This window comes from Microcebus murinus, chromosome 6, assembly GCF_040939455.1.
Source record: "Microcebus murinus isolate Inina chromosome 6, M.murinus_Inina_mat1.0, whole genome shotgun sequence".
NCBI classification, from domain to species: Eukaryota; Metazoa; Chordata; class Mammalia; order Primates; family Cheirogaleidae; genus Microcebus; species Microcebus murinus.
Genome location: NC_134109.1, coordinates 91933812 through 91951817, shown reverse-complemented (window position 1 = coordinate 91951817; position 18006 = coordinate 91933812). Strand labels below are relative to the sequence as shown.

Genomic DNA, 18006 nt, shown 5'->3' with positions numbered 1-18006 from the left:
CCAAGAGCTAGGATTACAGGCGTGAGCCACAGCGCCCGGCCTGAGATCCCTGTTTTTAAGGTGGCTTTTATGCAGAGAGCACTTGCCTGTGAGAACAGATGTTGACATAATCAAAACAGGTTTACCTGTGTGTGGAGGACTGGTCTAGGAAAGAAGAGAGGGGGAATCTTTCAGACCACTTCCTCCCCCTCTTGTTGTACAACAAAACATCTGGTATATAGAACTTTGAACCTGGAGGCAGAAAGCCTGGTTTAGGACAGCTGGGTAATGTTAATCAGAAGGAAAATCTATTGTAGCAGTAGGATCAGAATGGCTTGGGTTTAGAATGTGATCCTACTGTAAAGAGAGACTCAAAGTCATTGGTAGGACATGCAAGTCAAAACAATGGCATGCTAATTTTTACCCATTGTGCAGGGAAAGGTTAGAGTCACCTGAGGCCTAGGGTGGTCTGGGTACTCAGGAAGCCTGTGCACATCACAGGTGGCAGTGAAGCCTGGAGGGGCCTTTCTGGGAAGCAGTCTGGCAGCAAGTCTCATCACACTATAGCAGTTGTGTTTTGGTTGGGAGTTAGGTGAGAAGGGAAGGGCTGTGCATGGACTAATAACAAGTAGACTGTGCACTCAGGAGTCAAAGAATTTAGAACAGAAGCAAAACACACTGAATCAGTAGGTTCAGGAAGCTGTCTCTTTTGGCAAACTATTGGGAGACTCAGGTGAGATAAGGAAGGGGAAACCATAGAGGTGGATTAGGAAAACAATTGGAATCCGGCCAAGTGGAGACCGAGGCTTCACCTGACTGCACTGTGAGGGCTGGACTTCCAATGGACTCAGTTACAATGCCCTTTCCCTAGTTGGAGATTTCATAATGTGACAAGCCACATGCATGTGAAATATTAATTAGAGAAGTGCTCTAGGTAGCTCCATTTTTGGAGAAGTTGTGTGCAGTGGACAAAGAATGAGATCACAGGGGTGAAAATAAAAGTGCTCTGAGCCAGCAAACAGTAACATTTCTTGGGTTCTGTAGACCTGATATCTCTCCAGCTGTGGTGGCTGCAGGCAAGATAAACAAAACAAGTGTTCAAGAATCCACAGCACCTTACTCGTTACACTGTAGACACCACCGCATGGAATGGAGGGAAATGGAGGGACTGTGTATCTTGTCTAGATTGTCTTGGGAAACCAGCAGAAACCTACTGCTGTTATGACTTTCTGCCCTCTGCTGTCACAGGTTGGGTTAGTTTGTGCTCAAAGGGGTTTAGATAGCTAAGCAGGGAAATCAAGAACTCTCTTGTATTTCTTTTTTTTTATGACTTAATTATAAAAGTTGCCCACAACACAAAAATTTTAGAATTTGGTATTTTGGAAAATAACCATTTTATTTCTCAACACTACAGCTATTTAGTATTTCTTTCCATTCTGATTTTATCTAATCATATTTTTCACGTAGAAAATATTTTTCTTTGACTAAATATCATCTGTGGCTTTCTGTTTTTCTAATGTTAATTGCATCAATATAAATAGCTGCATATTATTCCAGAGAGACTTGAATTTGAGATCTGGAGCTGCTACTTTATAATGCTATGAATTTTGGACCAGTCACTTGCATTCTCGGGACATGGTTTTCCACATTTGCAAGATGGAAGAATTGAACTAGAAGAAAGGTTCCCTTGTAGCTAATGTTTTGTCATACTAGTGGTGGAGCTGGAACTAAAGCTCAGGTTCTCTCTTCCTCTTGTATTGTGCTACAACTGTAGCATAGAAAAAAGTTTTAAAAATGTGTTGAATTCAAATGTCCTTGGCATTCAGGAATTTCTTTACAACACTTCTGTTAGGTTATCCTCCAAGACTCTCATTAGATACTTTGCCAGGGAACTTTGGGCTCTGTAAAGTAGTTCATTCTTTTGCATGAGAGCCTAAATTACAAGCATGTGCTTCCTTACTTTGAATTAAAATTGGCCTCCATGTATCTTCTTTTCACTGGCCCTGTGTCTCTGCCACCTACAACAGGACAGAGTTGGTCTAATTTATCATCTACTCAACACTACTTTCAGATACATCCTCTCTTCTCTGGGAAAATACCCTCATTTCCCCAGAATGATCTCTCAATGATGTATCTTCTACATTTCTTGATTATTCCAGATTTATTCTTTGCATGCTTTGTTTGTTCTTGATTCTCTAAAACTGTGGCACCCAGCAGAGAAGATGATATGTGGTTTCAGCAGCATGAGGTGCACTGGAACCAGGCCCTTTCTTCATCTGGACATCACCTTTCTAATGCAGACCAGATCACATCAGTTTTGTCAGCAGCTGGATGATGCTTTTGGCTGATGCAGAGATTCTGGCCAGAACTTTCTCAGATCTCTCTCTACTTTTGTTTTAAACATGAACAGCTGTATATAATTTTTTAAAGCCCAAATAGAGGAAGTTACATATATTAACTGCTAAATTTCTTGCTGTTGGTTTTGGTTAGTGCTTCCAGCATAAAAAAGGAGATTTTTTTAAATCTGAATTCTGCTTCCAGCTGTCATCTGCATACCATCTGAACCTTCTTCTAAACTCCTTGAAAGTGGTGACCTAAGGCAGGACCAAAGATATAGAGCCTTGTGATTCTTTCCCAATCCCAGGGAAATCATAACACCCCAGAAAGATTTCCTGGGTTTCATTGCTCTATTAAAACTGGTCAAAGGACAAGATGGCTGCCCAGGGACACCAGCTGCCCGATTGTCTCAGAAAGAACGAAAAGTTTTAGATGAAAAAGAAACAGGCAAACATAGATCAAGTGTAATTCTGAGGGAAAAGTGCCAGAACCTACCAGAGACTCCACAGGAAGTTTAAGTTGTGGAGCAGAACAAGGAGCAAGAAACCAGCAGAGATCAACCCCTGAGAGACTTGGAGACCAGTGAGAAGGGCAAGTTGGAGCAGTTTGTTTCTCCCTCCCTTGCATCTCTGGAAAGTCAGTAGGTCTCTGAGCTGCTGGAGAGCATTTCTACCCTAACAAGCCCCAAAGCTGCCACTGCCAGTGAACTGGGAGCTTCTTGAAGACAAAGCACCAGGATGCCAGCCCCTTTGGGGTCATTTCCCATCACCACAGACCTGAGCCGAGACAGCAGGCACCATATTGCTTCTCCACCCACCATGTACCTTTGTCCTTCCCAAGGGGGTTCAGCCCTTGGTTTTTGTCTTGCTTGTTCCCACACAAACATTTCCCAACTCTGGCCAGAAATACAGGGAGATAACATAGGTAGATGGAACAGTTGATAAGTTTGCTATCATATCTTAGAATGAATTTTAGCATCTCAATTTTTTTTATTTCAGAACATTGTGGGGGTACAAATGTTGTGGTTACATAAATTGTTTTTTGTACCTTTTGAGTCAAAGTTGTAAGTGTGCCCATCCCCCAGATAGTGTGCATTGTACCTGTTAGGTGTGAATTTACCCATCCCATCCCACCTGCTTGATTTTGGATGAATGTTATTTCCAAATGTGCCCATAAATGCTGATCAGTTAGTTCCAATTTAATGGTATGTGTAGTGTTTGTTTTTTCATTCTTGTGATACTTCACTTAGAAGAAGGCTCTCCAGCTCCATCCAGGTTAATATAAGAGGTATTAGTTCACCATTTCCCTTTTTATGATTGAGTAGTACTCCATATATAGTACATATACCACATTTTATTAATCCACTCATGTATTGATGGGCACTTGGGTTGTTTCCACATTTTTGCAATTGTGAATTGTGTTGTTACAAACCTTCAAATGCAGGTGTCTTTTTAATAGAATATCTTTTTTTTTTTTCCTTTGGGTAAATCCCAGTATTTACCCAAATATTGGGTGTATACAGGGTAAATACTGTGATGGGATTGCTGGTTCAAGTGGTAGCTCTACTGTTAGTACTTTGAGGTATCTTCATATTACTTTACAAAGAGGTTGTACTAGTTTGCAGTCCCACCAGCAGTGTATGAGTGTTCCTATCTTTCCATATTCATGCCAACATTTGTTGCTTTGGGACTTATTGATAAAAGCCATTCTCACTGGAGTTAAGTGATATCTCATTGTGGTTTTGATTTGCATTTCCCTGATAATTAGAGATGTTGAGAATTTTTATGTGTCTACTGGCCATTCTATCTTCTTTTGAAAAGCTTCTGTTCCTGTCTTTTGCCTACTTTTTAATGGGGTTGTTTGATTTTTTTTTTTAGTGGTGTTTTGCTTGAGTTCCTTGTAGATTCTAGTTATCCCCTTTGTCGGATGTATAGCATGCAAATATTTTCTCTCATTCTGTAGGTTGTCTGTTCACTCTAGTGATTGTTTCCTTTTGCTGTAGCATCTTGATTTTTGATGGTGATAATTTAATAATTTTGTTTGTAAAGTGTGACATTACGAGTATACAATACTAGTTGGGAAGATTAAAAATAGGCAAAATCTAAAATTAGAATTATAATCCATAATCCAGAGATAAGAAAAATTACTATTTTGTATAGCTTTTATAAAGCTTTTATAAAATTATATATATATATATATACACACACACACACACACACACACACACTATAAATATACATTAAAATTTTGGAGGGGGATAAATACAGGGTCTCACTATGTTGCCCAGGCTGGTCTTGAACTTCTGGCCTCAAATGACCCTCCTACCGTAGCCTTCCAAAGTGCTGGGATTACGGGTGTGGGCCACTGCTTGCAGCCCATAACCATTTATTTATAATGTGCAGTACCATTATTAAAATTTATTATAAAAGTAATCTAAATACATAACAAAAATACAATATCGAATAGTATGAAATAAAAAATTAGTCTTCTGTCCAACACCATCTCCTCATCCTGTCATCTAACTTTCTATATGCAGGAGTTTTTCATGATTACTGTTTTTATTTTTCTGATGGCATCTTTCATAACTCGAAATCTTATAACCCATTCTGAGTTTATCAACGAATCTCTACACTAGTAAAAAAAACTTAGCTCACATACAGTAATACATATCTCTTCTCCAATTTCCAAATTTTAGTCAAAAATATATTCTTTTGGCTTACTGTTATAATTTTAAATAATAAACTTAAATCTTCTTTTCTTGATAAAGTAAACTTAGAGAGATTTCTTGATTTCCCTGTTAGGTAAAACATACAAACGTACATCATTAGCAATCCTCCCTCTTTTCTATTCCTAATTGTATTAATTTATGCAGCCCATAGTTGATGGCTAAACAGGCAATTGCAAGGAGTCCCATTCATTCATAGTCACCATTGGTTTGTATAGTTACTGAAGTGTAAAGTGTCTTGAGGAAGGAGTGTCATTTTGTAGTTCACACAAAGATACAGTTTGGGCTGAGAATAAAGAAGATTGATAAATTTTATACATTGTATTCTGCAACTATAATGAAGTGTTGTGTCCGTATGTCTATTCTAAAACCTGAAAATGAATAAAATATAACTTTGTATATTTACTCACTGTAGAGGTATAGTGTGTCATATGATCCTTCTCAAAATGTAGACGCCTATGTGACTAAAACTCTGCTGCTTGCACAGGGTCCTAAGTATAAAGGTCAAAAGAATTGTCTTTTCTTACATACCTTCACTTAGTTCAAAATCATGTTACAGGCCGGGTGAGGTGGCTCACGCCTGTAATCCTAGCACTCTGGGAGGCTGAGGCGGGAGGATTGCTTGAGGTTAGGAGTTTGAAACCAGTATGAGCAAGAGCGAGACCCTGTCTCTACTAAAAATTAAAAAAAAGAAATTAGCCAGACAACTAAAAATAGAAATTAGCCGGGCATTGTGGCGCATGTCTGTAGACCCAGCTACTCTGGAGGCTGAGGCAGGAGGATCGCTTGAGCCCAGGAGTTTGAGGTTGCTGTGAGCTAGGCTGATGCCATGGAACTTTAGCTGGGCAACAGAGTGAGACTCTGTCTCAAAAAAGCATGTTACGTTTCAGTTTGCGTTATATTTTTCTCTTATTTTTAATTTTCTTCATTAAGGTATAATTTATATATGATATTCACCCTTTTAAATGTACACTTTTGTGAGTTTATTTATTTTTTAATCCCCTGGCTGGGAATGCACCATTCCTGGAGATACTACACTACTAGGTTGATATGTGGAGTGGGGACAAAGCAAGCTCTTATTTCATCTTCCTGCTCCAAAAATCGATTTAATATGTTGTTCTCGAATAGAGGAACATGACAGATATTAAACTGGTAAGAACAGATACTATGCTCAATCTTAGCCCAAAGGCTGAGAAGCAACATTTTGTGCATTTTTTACTAACTTGGATATCTCTGTAATAATGACCAAAATCAAACGAAGTAAGTTGCACTACTCCCTAAAATTTCTGTGTCCTGTAGTCAGCCCCTCCCCTACCCCAGCCTCTGACAATCACTCATCTGTGTACTATCCTTAGGGGTGTACTTTTTCTAGATTGTCATATAAATGATAGCTTATAATACGTAACCTTTCGCCTCTGCTTTGTTTCACTTGGCATTATGCATTTGAGATTCATCCATTTTATTAATTGAGTCAGTAGTTTTGGTTGTTTTAGTTTTCCAAGTAATATTTTATTTTTTGATTGTACCAAAGTTTTTCTTATCTTTTCACAAGTTGAAAAATATTCACGTTTGGATTTTTTGGTCATTCCACATAAACCTGTTATGAGGATTCATGTATAAGTATGTGGACATACGCCTTCATTTTTCTGGGTAAATTGAGGTTGATGGGTTGTATGATGTGTATTTGTTTACAGTAAATTGCTTGATCATTGTCTAAAGCGATTGTACCATTTTGCATGCCCAGTGCAAATTGTTATGAGACTTGGAGTTGTTCTGTGACTTTCCTGGCAGTTGGTGGTGTCCCTTTTTTCAATTTTAGCCATTCTAATATGTGTGAAGTGGTATCTTATTATGGTTTTAATTTGTATTTCCTCAATGATTAATGAAATTAAGCATACTTGTACGTGCTTATTTGACATTCTCATATATTCTTTGAAGTGTCAAAATCTTCATCTTTTTTGGCAGGAGTTGTTTTCTTATTTAATGAGTTTGGGGGGAGGTCTTTATGTATTTTGGACACAAGTCCTTTATCAGATATGTGATTTGTAAATATTTTCTTCCAGTTTGTGGCCTTTTTCATTGTCTTAACAATGTCTTTGAATAGCAGAAGTTCTTAATTTTGATTAAGTCCAGTTTATCTATTTTTTTCATTTATAGATCATGCTTTTGAAGTTGGAAAAATCAATTTTGTATATAGTGCTAAGTATAAGATTGAGATTTTTTTAAAAAATGAGAATATGCAATTGGGCTAGCACCATTTGTTGAAAAGACTATTTTTCTCCATTAAATTTGCCTTTGTGTCTTTGTTGAAAATCAGTTGACCATATATGTGTGAATCTATTTCTATATTCTGTGTTTCCTATATCTATTTTTAAGTCTTTATCCCAATGCCACACTGCTGCTATTGTAAATGATATTAAAAAAAATTATAACGTTCATTGACTGTGCATAGATATGACTGACCTTTGTATATGTAGTTTGTATTTTCTGACCTTGCTAAACTTGCTAGTTCTGGTAGCCTTTTTTTTTTCCTTTGGAATTTTCTTCATAGATAATGATGTCATTTGTAAATAAGGACAGTTTTATTTGTTTGTGATCTGTTTATCTTTTATTTCTTATTTCACTGGCTAACTTCAGTATTATGTTGAATAGGAGAAGTGAGAATGGGCTTTCTTTCCTTGTTTCTGAGAGTAGGGTAGTCAGTCTTATATTGTTAAGTAGATACTAGCTTCTTATTAGCTATTAATAGGATTTCTGTAGATGTTTTTTATCACGTTAAGAAAGTTCTCTTCTTCTATCCTAGTTCTCTAAGTGTTATTTTAAATCATGAACAATCTTGGATTTTGTAAAACGCATTTTCTGCGACTATTGTGATGATTATATTTTTCTTTAACCTATTGATAATTGCTAGTTACGCTGATTTTTAAATGTTTACCCAGCTTTGTATTATGATGGTATACCACGTTTAGTCATGAAAAGTTTATATGTTTTTTATATTTTGTTAGATTGATTTGATAAAATGTTAAATTAGTTTCTGTGTTTACGATGGGTAGGTACTTAGTATAGTACCCTTAGTATAGTATGCGTTCATCATCAATTTTATGGAAGAGTCTGTGTAGATTTTGTAGGTATTTAATAGTATTTCTTCCTTAAATGTGTGGTGGAATCTACCAATACAACTATCTGGGCCTGGAATTTTCTATGTGGGAAAGTTTTTAACTATAATTTCAATTTTTTGTATTAGATATAGGGCTATTTAGGTTATCTGTTTCTTCCTGAGTGACCTCCCACAGTTTGTATGATTGAATGAAATTTTTCATTTAAACTAAGTTGTTAAATTTATTGGCATAAAGTTTTCATGATACTCCTCTTTGTCATTGCAATGCCTGTGGACTCTGAAAGCACCTTATTGCTTCCTGATATTGGTAATTTGTATTTTATTTTCTTTACAGGGTCAGTCTGGATAGAGTTTTGTCCATTGTTCTTTTCAAAAATATCAGTCTCTGGTTTCATTCATTTTCTATATTGTTTTTCTGTGTTCTATATCATTTTTTGCTCTTTATTGTTTCTTTCCTTTTGCTTACTTTGCATTCAATTTGCTCTTTTCCTAGTTTTTCCAATTATTTTATTTTAAAATACACATAACATAAAATTTGCCATCTTACCCATTTTTAAGTATACGGTTTGGTGGTATTAAATATATTTATAATGTGTAGCCATCACTGCCATCCACCTCCATAACTTTTCATCTTCTCAAACTGAAACCATACACATTAAATAATAACCTTTCATGCTCCCCCTCTCCCAAGGCCCTGGCAACCACATTCTACTTTCTGTCTCTTATGATTTTTGACTACTCTATGTAGCTCATATAAGTAGAATCATAAAGTATTTTTCTCTTTGTGACTGGTTTATTTCACTTAGCATTGAAGGAAATCAGAATATTTTCGCCAAAATATATTTCTTTGACATATTTTGAGGTGGCTGCCACAGGTCCAGGAGACAGAAGTACCATTGCAAAGCTATCTTTTGGAGGGGGCGTTACCTTCTGTAGAGAATCTGCCTTGAGGCATCCAGGCCTTCTCTGGTCTGATCCAGGAAAGATAACTGAGAGTCTGACACCTTTTAAAGGTCTGCAAAGAAACATTTACCATCTGTTCCTTCTGAGAGCTGCTGCCTGTGCAGTTTCATCTACACAACAAGACCATCTTTCCTAGCCAAACCTCTTCCTTTCTCCCTCCCGTAATCTGTCTGGCCACAAAACCTGTTTTTGGCCATGCCCTGAGCCTACATTCTTTGTGTTACCTCAAGATGGTATATTAGCCTGTCTACCCCATTGCAGCCTTCATTCTGAAGGCTCCCGTATATACACGTTAAATCAATTTCTATGTTTTTTTTCTCCCGTTAATCGGTCTGCCTCACGTTAGTGGTTTTTGAGTGAACCTTTAGAGAGCTTAGCAGGGGTCCTCAAACTTTTTATTATTTTTTATTATTATTTTTTTGTCCTCAAACTTTTTAAACAGGGGGTTGGTTCACTGTCCCTCAGACCGTTAGAGGGCCAGACTATATAGTTTAAAAAAAACTATGAACAAATTCCTATGCACACTGCACATATCTTATTTTGAAGTAAAAAAACAAAAACGGGCAAAAACACCCACATGTGGCCCGCAGGCTGTAGTTTGGGGACACCTGGTTAAAGTCTTGGTTTCTACAACATGTTGTTTTCAAAGTTCATCCATGTTGTAGCATATGTCAGAATTTCCTTCCTTTTTAAAGTTGAGTAACAGTCCATTGTGTGTATATAACACATTTGACTTGTCCATCCATGCATTGATGGACACTTGAGGTGCTTCCATGTTTTAGCTATTGGGTATGATCCTGCTACGAACATGGGTGTACCAATACCTCTTTGTATCTTTCATTTCTTTTAGCTATATACCTAGAAGTTGAATTGCAGAATCATACAGTAATTCTGTTTAATTTTGAGGACTCACCATACTGTTTTCCATGGCAGCTGTACCATTTTACATTTCCACAGTGTACAAGAGTTTCAATTTCTCCATGTCCTTATCAATAATACTTATTTTCTGTTTTATTGATAGTTTTCTATGTTGTTTTCCCTGGTTTTTAATTTCAATTTCTGTGCTGGTTGATAGCTCATTATTAAATTTTATTTTGTTTTTTGAGATAGGGTCTCACTCTGTTGCCCAAGCTAGAATGCAGTTGTGTCATGATAGCTCATGGCAACCTCAAACTCCTAGGCTCAAGCAGTCCTCCTACCTCAGCCTGCTGAGTAGCTGGGAACTAAAGGCATGAGCCGCCACACCTGTCTAATTGTTGCTATTTTTAGTAAAGATGGGGTCTCACTCTTGTTCAGGGTGGTCTCCAACTCCTGAGCTCGAGTAAGTCTTCCACCTTGGCTTACCAAAGTGCTAGGATTACAGGTGTGAACCATGGGCTGGCCTCATCATTAAATTTTAAATGAGATACTTGTTAAAGCTACTTTCTTAAAGACCTCTTTCTAAGACTGTTACTGCACAACCAGGTTCATTTCTCACTGCCCAATAGGAAGCCAATATATTGAGAAAGATGTGTTACAGCAGAGAAAAGGTTTATTATTGCAGGCACCATGTAAGGGAATGGGAGAAATTTCTCAAATTCATCTCTTTGAAAATTTGGGAGAAAGGGTTTTTAAAGACAGTTTGGCAGGCTAAAGGCTAGGCAATTAGGTTTGCTAATTGGCTGGGTTCTAGGTAGAACCATAGGGGTAGAAATTGTTTTCATTGCTGAGATGGTTCTTGGGTGAGGGGTCACAATACCAGTTGAGTCCGTTCCTTAGTATAGGCCACTGGTCTGGTTGGATCATCCATCCACTGAAATGGATAGCCTGGAAGATATCTCAAAAACTAGCCTTGGGTTTCACAGGGGTGATGTTATCTATAGGGAAAGTTAAGAATCTTTATCACTATCAGCTATGAGTGATTCTTGAGCAGCAATTGTAGGAAAGCAAACAAGGGGACAGTGGCTGGTTATTATTATTTCTAGCTATGCCTGTACCTTTGCAGAGTTTTAGGCCCTTACCATAGTTCTTGCTTTGCACCCCTTTATTTATTTGTAAAAGGTGGTTTCCAGACTGCTCTGACTTATTCCAGTTTAGACTGACTGTCTAAATTTCTAAGGTCTATAGCTCAGTTTTTTCTGATTTGTGGGCTTTTTGGCCCTCTCATTCCCTTTGGTTATGTCCATAGCTTCTTGGATACCTTGTCTTTTTTTTTTTTTTTTTTTTGAGACAGAGTCTTGTTTTGTTGCCCAGGCTAGAGTGAGTGCCGTCGCGTCAGCCTAGCTCACAGCAACCTCAAACTCCTGAGCTCAAGTGATCTTGCTGCCTCAGCCTCCCGAGTAGCTGGGACTACAGGCATGCGCCACCATGCCCGGCTAATTTTTTGTATATATATTTGTTGGCCAATTCATTTCTATTTATAGTAGAGACAGGGTCTTGCTCTTGCTCAGGCTGGTTTCGAACTCCTGACCTGAGTGATCCGCACACCTCAGCCTCCCAGAGTGCTAGGATTACAGGCGTGAGCCACCGCACCTGGCCTGTCTTTATTCTAAACTTTTAATTTTGTTTGCTGGAATTGGCCTCAAGTAATTTTGTTAGAAACCGTACGTAGGAAATAACTTTGACTCCTTAAATGTCTGAATTTTCTCTGCTCCTATTCTAATTACATAATATGGAAGATTACTCTCCAGAGTGCCAGTACCCATAATAGGTGACCGATCTTTCCCAGTAGGTCAATATACTTTTTTCTTCTTTTTTTAAAGAACATGTCTTCCTTTTTAACCTGGGTATGACTGCTATGCTGTTGGGGCTTCCCTAAGCTGTGTGCTATACGTCGTTATTTCCAATGGCTATTTGGCTTTTTAATAATCCATTATTTATTTAACTGAGTATCAACGAACATTTTAGGTTTTTTTTTTTGAGACGGTTTTACTGTGTTGCCTGGGCTAGGGTGCATTCGCTTAGCTCACAGCTCACTGCAACTTCAAACACCTGGGTTCAAGTGATCCTCCTGCCTCAGCCTCCCAAGTAGCTCGGACTATAGGCGCACACCATGATGCCCAGCTAATTTTTAAATTTTTTATAGAGATGAGGTCTCGCTATGTTGCTCAGGCAGGTCTTGAAATCTTGTCCTTAATCGGTCCCCCTGCCTTGGCCTCCCACATTTAGATTTTTTTTAAAAAAATTCTTCCGCTTAGAAACAATTCTATGATGAACATTCTTACCCTTAGTTATTTAATAACAGCAAACTCTCATATAGAGATTCCTATGTACCAGTACTTGTCTATCTACTTTAAATATATTAACTTATTTATTCCTACAATAATCCCAGGAGATGTTTACAATTGTTATTCTTGTTGTACAGATGAGGAAACTGAGGCACAGGCATATTAAATGCCTTGCACAAAGTTTATAAATGGCAAAATTAGGATTCAAACTCAGTTTGGCTCCTGAATCCCTGCTTCTTAACCTTTATGCTGTTGTTTCCTTAATATAAATCCCTGGAGGTGGAATTGAGAAGTCACAAAAAGGGGATCCCAGTTTTATTAAAAAAAAAAAAAAACTCTCCTGGTAATTATTTACTTGGCATTTAGGAAGCGCAATTATAGTGGTGCTGTATTCTGAGGTTTTAAGTTTCATGATGAAAATCCAGAGTCTGGCTTAAGGTTGGCTCAGAGGAACTCTAGGTGCCAAAGGACCAGCTCAGAGACTTGAAGGAATCCTATCCATTTACAATTCTGCAGTGGAAAATTGCTTTCTCTGCCAGCAGAAGTCACTTTTATCATCTCTGCCTTGGAGGGAGCTTTATGTTGTCCTGTCTGTCCCTTAGAGAGAGGGAGGAAAAAATAAGCAGAATAAAAAAAATGAGGTTAGCTACAGCCTTGCAATTGCACCATGCTGAAAGTGGCGTTTGGAATACGTCATCTGAGCTCATGCTTATAGATGTCTTTTTAAAAGTGTAACTCACTTTTTGTTTAAAAAAGAAGTGCTCATGTTTTTAGAGAAGTTGAACCCGAGGCAGGGGAAGGAATATTAACATATAAAAGCCAAAGGACTGTCAGAACAAACTGCTAGTGATCTGATGTTTATACTAAGATTATATGGTGATTTAATGAAAGTTTATTGCTGAATAGAAGCTGAATTTGCCTTTTTTTTTTTTTTTTTTTTGGAGGAGGGATGGAGGAAATTTTGAATGATTATTATTTATTCATTACAATTTTGCTGCCAGACTTCTGCCTGGCAAGGGAGGAAATTTTCAGAAGCTGAGGGTACAAAGAATGTAGCAGTAATTTAAAAATTTTTGCTGTATCTTTTTATTTGATATGAGCCAATTGGTAGCAGTAGAATGTTACTAAGGCTAAAGGCAAAGCGAATAATCAGCATATTTCAGCAATTAAATAGCCACTTGGAAGGGTTAGTGTTTAAAGAGGGTGCAAATTAAGATTCCTAAGAAAGTGTACTTTGGAAGAAGCAGTCATTACCTATAATACCATCACCAGCCTCAATCTTTTCCTTACTTGCTGAGTTGCAACTGAGTTATGGCTCTACATATGGATCCAAGTTTTTGGGTTTTTTTGAAAGATTCTTTCTAGAAACATGCATGGGAATAGGGAGAATAGAGCATCATATATTCTTGAGGAATGGAAAGAAGAGGATGAGCTTTATTCTGCAGGGCCAGACTGACCAAAGTGATAATATAGTGATAACAGCACATTCGGATTGTCAGTAATTTTTCCTTTTAATAGATTCCTATCTCCATTCCCACTTGTATTAGATTTTAAAAACCCAATAACAAAGCATTAGGCCAAAAACAAACAAACGAACAAACAGTTAAAGGAAAGAAAATTTGGGGAAAAATAAGTTGGCCCACTAAATGTCAAGATTTGTGTACTTTAGCTTTATAATAAGACGTTGTGGTTTTGGTGACAGTATAGACAAGTAGATCAGTGAAATTGAGTAAATCAATGAATACACCTGCAATTATATGGAAACTTGATATATAACAAATGGTATTCTAAAGGCATAAGCAGCAGACATAAGAATCAATTGAAGATCTAAATTTGGAAAGCAGAATTTAGAATACAGTAGGAGCCCAGCTTTATGTCTTTGGGATAGAGAAGACTTTCTTCACACAAGAAGTATAATTCAGGGGAAAAATACTGGATAACTTCAGGTACATCCAAATTAAAAACTGCTTTTTATCAAAAGATACACAATAAAAATCAAAAAGTAAGCCACAAACTGAGAGATACGTAACATGTATAACTGATGAAAGAACAGTATCCAGAGTATATTAAAGAACTCTTATAAATCATTAAGACTAACCAACTCAGTAGAAAAGTGAGCAAAAGATATAAACGGGCAATTCTCAGAATCAGATAACACACCAATAACCTCTGAACAAGATGTTCTTATCATAGTCCTCTCAGCCTAATGAAACTTTAGGCAGGCTTCTTCCTGATTCTAAGCCCCTGACTTCCCTTTTCTTAGAGCACTTTCTCTGCTCATTTGGGATATAAATCTGTAAAACTGGTAAGAGGCTTTTTTTTTTTTTTTTTTTTTTTTTTTAAATCTAGGAATTTCTTTCTCAAAGGGAGCCATCCCTTTGAAATGTAACCATCAAGGAGACTGGGAGATAGCATCTCTGTCTTCCAGTTGGGAAGGCACCTTGATGGGATTAAGACCACTGGGATTTAGGGATGCTATGTCTGAGGCTGTCAGAGGAGAAGAGGTGAAGGAATTGCCTGAGCAGAAACCTGAAATAAGTGCAGATGTTAACTGCCTAGTTGCGGGACATACAGCAGTGATCTGGGAGCACAGCAAAGCATGCTCCAACCTCAGAGCCTAAGGGGTCTCATGCCTGAAAAGCCATGGGTGGTCTGACATGAAAACTACTCATGGCGGTAGAGGTAGATTGCAATATGTCAGCCTGGGAGAAGGATCTTAAGGCTTCCATTGTTAGAGCAATGGGCCAAGTTTCTTCTCTCCCTTTCCTTAACAATGCCTCAGTTAATATAAAATCAGTCTCCCAGTGGAAAGCATGTAGTTTCTTTGTTCCTTGATCAAATGGGTCGCAGCTACTGAAGTTAAAGATTGACATCTGTGTACATAGCTTGAGCTTGGGATAAAATTAGTTTATCTTGATCAAAAGAGTTGTACCTACTGAAGAATTATGTGTTTTTCACTTCTAGAAAGGAGAAGGAAATTAGCTAGGACACCTTGTGATTTTCGGGGGAGCCCTGAGACCTTTGATCATTGTATCCCGTGATTTTGTCACACGAGATCATTGGATTTTGCAGTATGGCAAAGAGAATATAAAGCAAGTACTGGGTTTCAGTCACTGCCACCTTGGCACCGGAGTGCTGGTGGTCACCTGATTTCCCTGCTTTCTTAAATATTATTTCTGTGTCTGTGTCTTTGTTTCTTTCATTTCTTACAACATGTTCTGCCCGGGGACCCCATCTTTATTGGGGACATCGTGAACCCCCTATAGTACCTGAATTCAGCGGTACCAATGAGCAAACACAGGTGACCCAGTCATAGAAAAAATTCATTTGCAAACTCTGAATGACTAAGTGTCCTGGACACATCCCATTGATCTATGGACCTTCCTCCTAAAGTCCTCAGTACTGTTCCACTAGCTCACCCCAGCATTTGAAAATCCTCTTGCCTTTTCTTTCAGCAGAGTTGAATTCGGAGTGCATTTTGGTTTCTCTCCATTATTGGAATACATTTGAATGAAGTCTGTCTTGTTTTAACTTTTTCCATTCAACTTTTGCTTTTACACCTCTAATTAGGAAAATACAAAATAAAAACCTGTACATCAGACCATTTCACAGCCATCAGAATGGGAAATATTAATGAGCATTAGTGCTGGAGAGCAATAGGAGCTTTTCTATATTCCTGATGCAAATATAAATTGGCATGATACTTTTAGGGCACATTCTGGAAATTGCGGGAGAGATGAAGCTGTGCCTTTTCTCTGATGAAGTAACCCCATTTTTAGATATATACCCTAAAGCAACTCTCACTCAGGTGTATAAGGAGATAGGTAAAATCAAAAACTAGAAACACTCTAATTGTCCATCAGTGGGAGAGTGGATAAATAAATTAAGATATATCCATAAAATGGCATACTATAGAGCAAGTTGATAAAGCTCACAAATCTAAATTGCAAAGAAATGAAGTTGCAGAAAAATACAGCACTATATCATGAGTAATCCTGAGAATAGAATTTAAAAACATGTTAAATAATATATTGCCTAGGGATCCATACACATCACCATACATTTCTTTATATTTTGCTCTATGATAAACATCCAATTCTGAGAGGTGGTTTACCTCTAAGGATAAGGGTTGGGAAGGGAAGAGGGTGATGAATCAATGAGGAACACATGGGGTTTTCATAGTCTGCATGTCATTTTTTAAGCTGAATAGTAGAACTACAGGCGTTATAATCTTAATACATTTTATATGTCTAAAATTTTATGATTATAAAAAGTGATTTGGGGGACAAGAGTCGGGTGCTTCTGTTTTATTATTTCAATATTTAGGTGTTTGCATTTTTTACTGTGTCCTTGAGGTAGAACACTCTCAGAGCTGTAAATAGGATGGATGTAACTCCAGTCTGGAACACGGTATGATCTAAGTCACTTTCTGGACACTCAAACCTCCTTCAGGGAGAAATGGAAATGCCACTACTTGGCACACAAGTCTTGGGAATACTATTGGACACTGTGAGCCAATTAGGCTTCTTTTAGCTCAAAGGCAAGACAATAAGAGATGATCACACTGAAGGTCTCAAGTAACTATGATTTGAGATAAAAAGGCACAGAGGGACCTGGAGTTGAAGATGAGTTCCTTGTAAGATTTCTACCCTTCTTCCTCTCCTACCTCAATTTTCATGATGAGGAAGCACTTTTCCTACAAGTTTGGAAGGTCCTAGACATATACTGGTGGGCTCTGACAGCATTTCTAACAGTACAGTTCCTGGCTAGGAAGAAGGGGCCAGGAGGGGTACTTATGGTGAAACCCCTTGAGTGGGTAGAGGTTGGATGGTGGTGGGGGAATGCCACAACTGCTTATTTTCTACTGACACTCACTGTTAAACATACAGACAAAGCTCATAGGGGGGATTTAGGATGAAGAGTGAGGTATAGTATCTACCTAATAGTATCTACCTATTTTGGAAACCAATCAGAAAATGCTTTCGGAAATTATGAGAGCAAAACATATAAGATGAGAATTAATAGGGGCAAATAGAAATTCCAGCATTTGTGTTCAAAAATAAATACTGTGATACACAGAACTGAGGAGAATTGTTGGTCAACAGTCTTGAGAAAAAAGGTCTGGTAGATTTTAGTTGATGAAAAAGTTCAAAGTGAGTCAAGATGGTAATGTCACTAAATAGGTTAATACTATTTTAGGCTGCATTAATAGAAGCATGATACATAAAATGGGAGAAGAGATAGTCCCTGCTGTACTGTGAGATAGCTAGCAAACATCTAAAATATTGTGTTCAGTTCTGTATAACACACTTTAGGTTGGATATTAATAAACTGAGGAGTCTCTAGGGCAGCATTTCAGAAGCTAGTCGATGGATTACTTGTGTCTCAAGTGAGACATTAATAGGTGTTCTGGGGTAAAAAATGTACCATTGTCATAAAAGACTGCATACTTAAACCATTTCCTACGTATTCATTATTAACATTAACATATTAAGGAATATGTCTAGCCCTGCATTAAAAACTTGTTTGACTTTAAGTTACCTAAACATTCGACAAAATGAAATCTTAAAAAAAAATAGAAAATGCTTTCAGATATGTGTGAAGACCTTAATATATCACAAGGATCCTCATTGTAGGACAGCTATGTAAGTCCCCAAACCAAAAGAAGCAATATTTTC

General features: G+C 37.6%; 1 non-coding gene across 1 annotated transcript; it reads right to left on the bottom strand.

Moving 5' to 3' along the window:
* Window positions 1-6048: 6048 nt before the first annotated feature.
* On the bottom strand, window positions 6049-6242 carry LOC142871572 (U2 spliceosomal RNA). The gene has a single exon (XR_012919829.1). It is a non-coding gene; the product is annotated as a U2 spliceosomal RNA (small nuclear RNA).
* Window positions 6243-18006: the final 11764 nt, after the last annotated feature.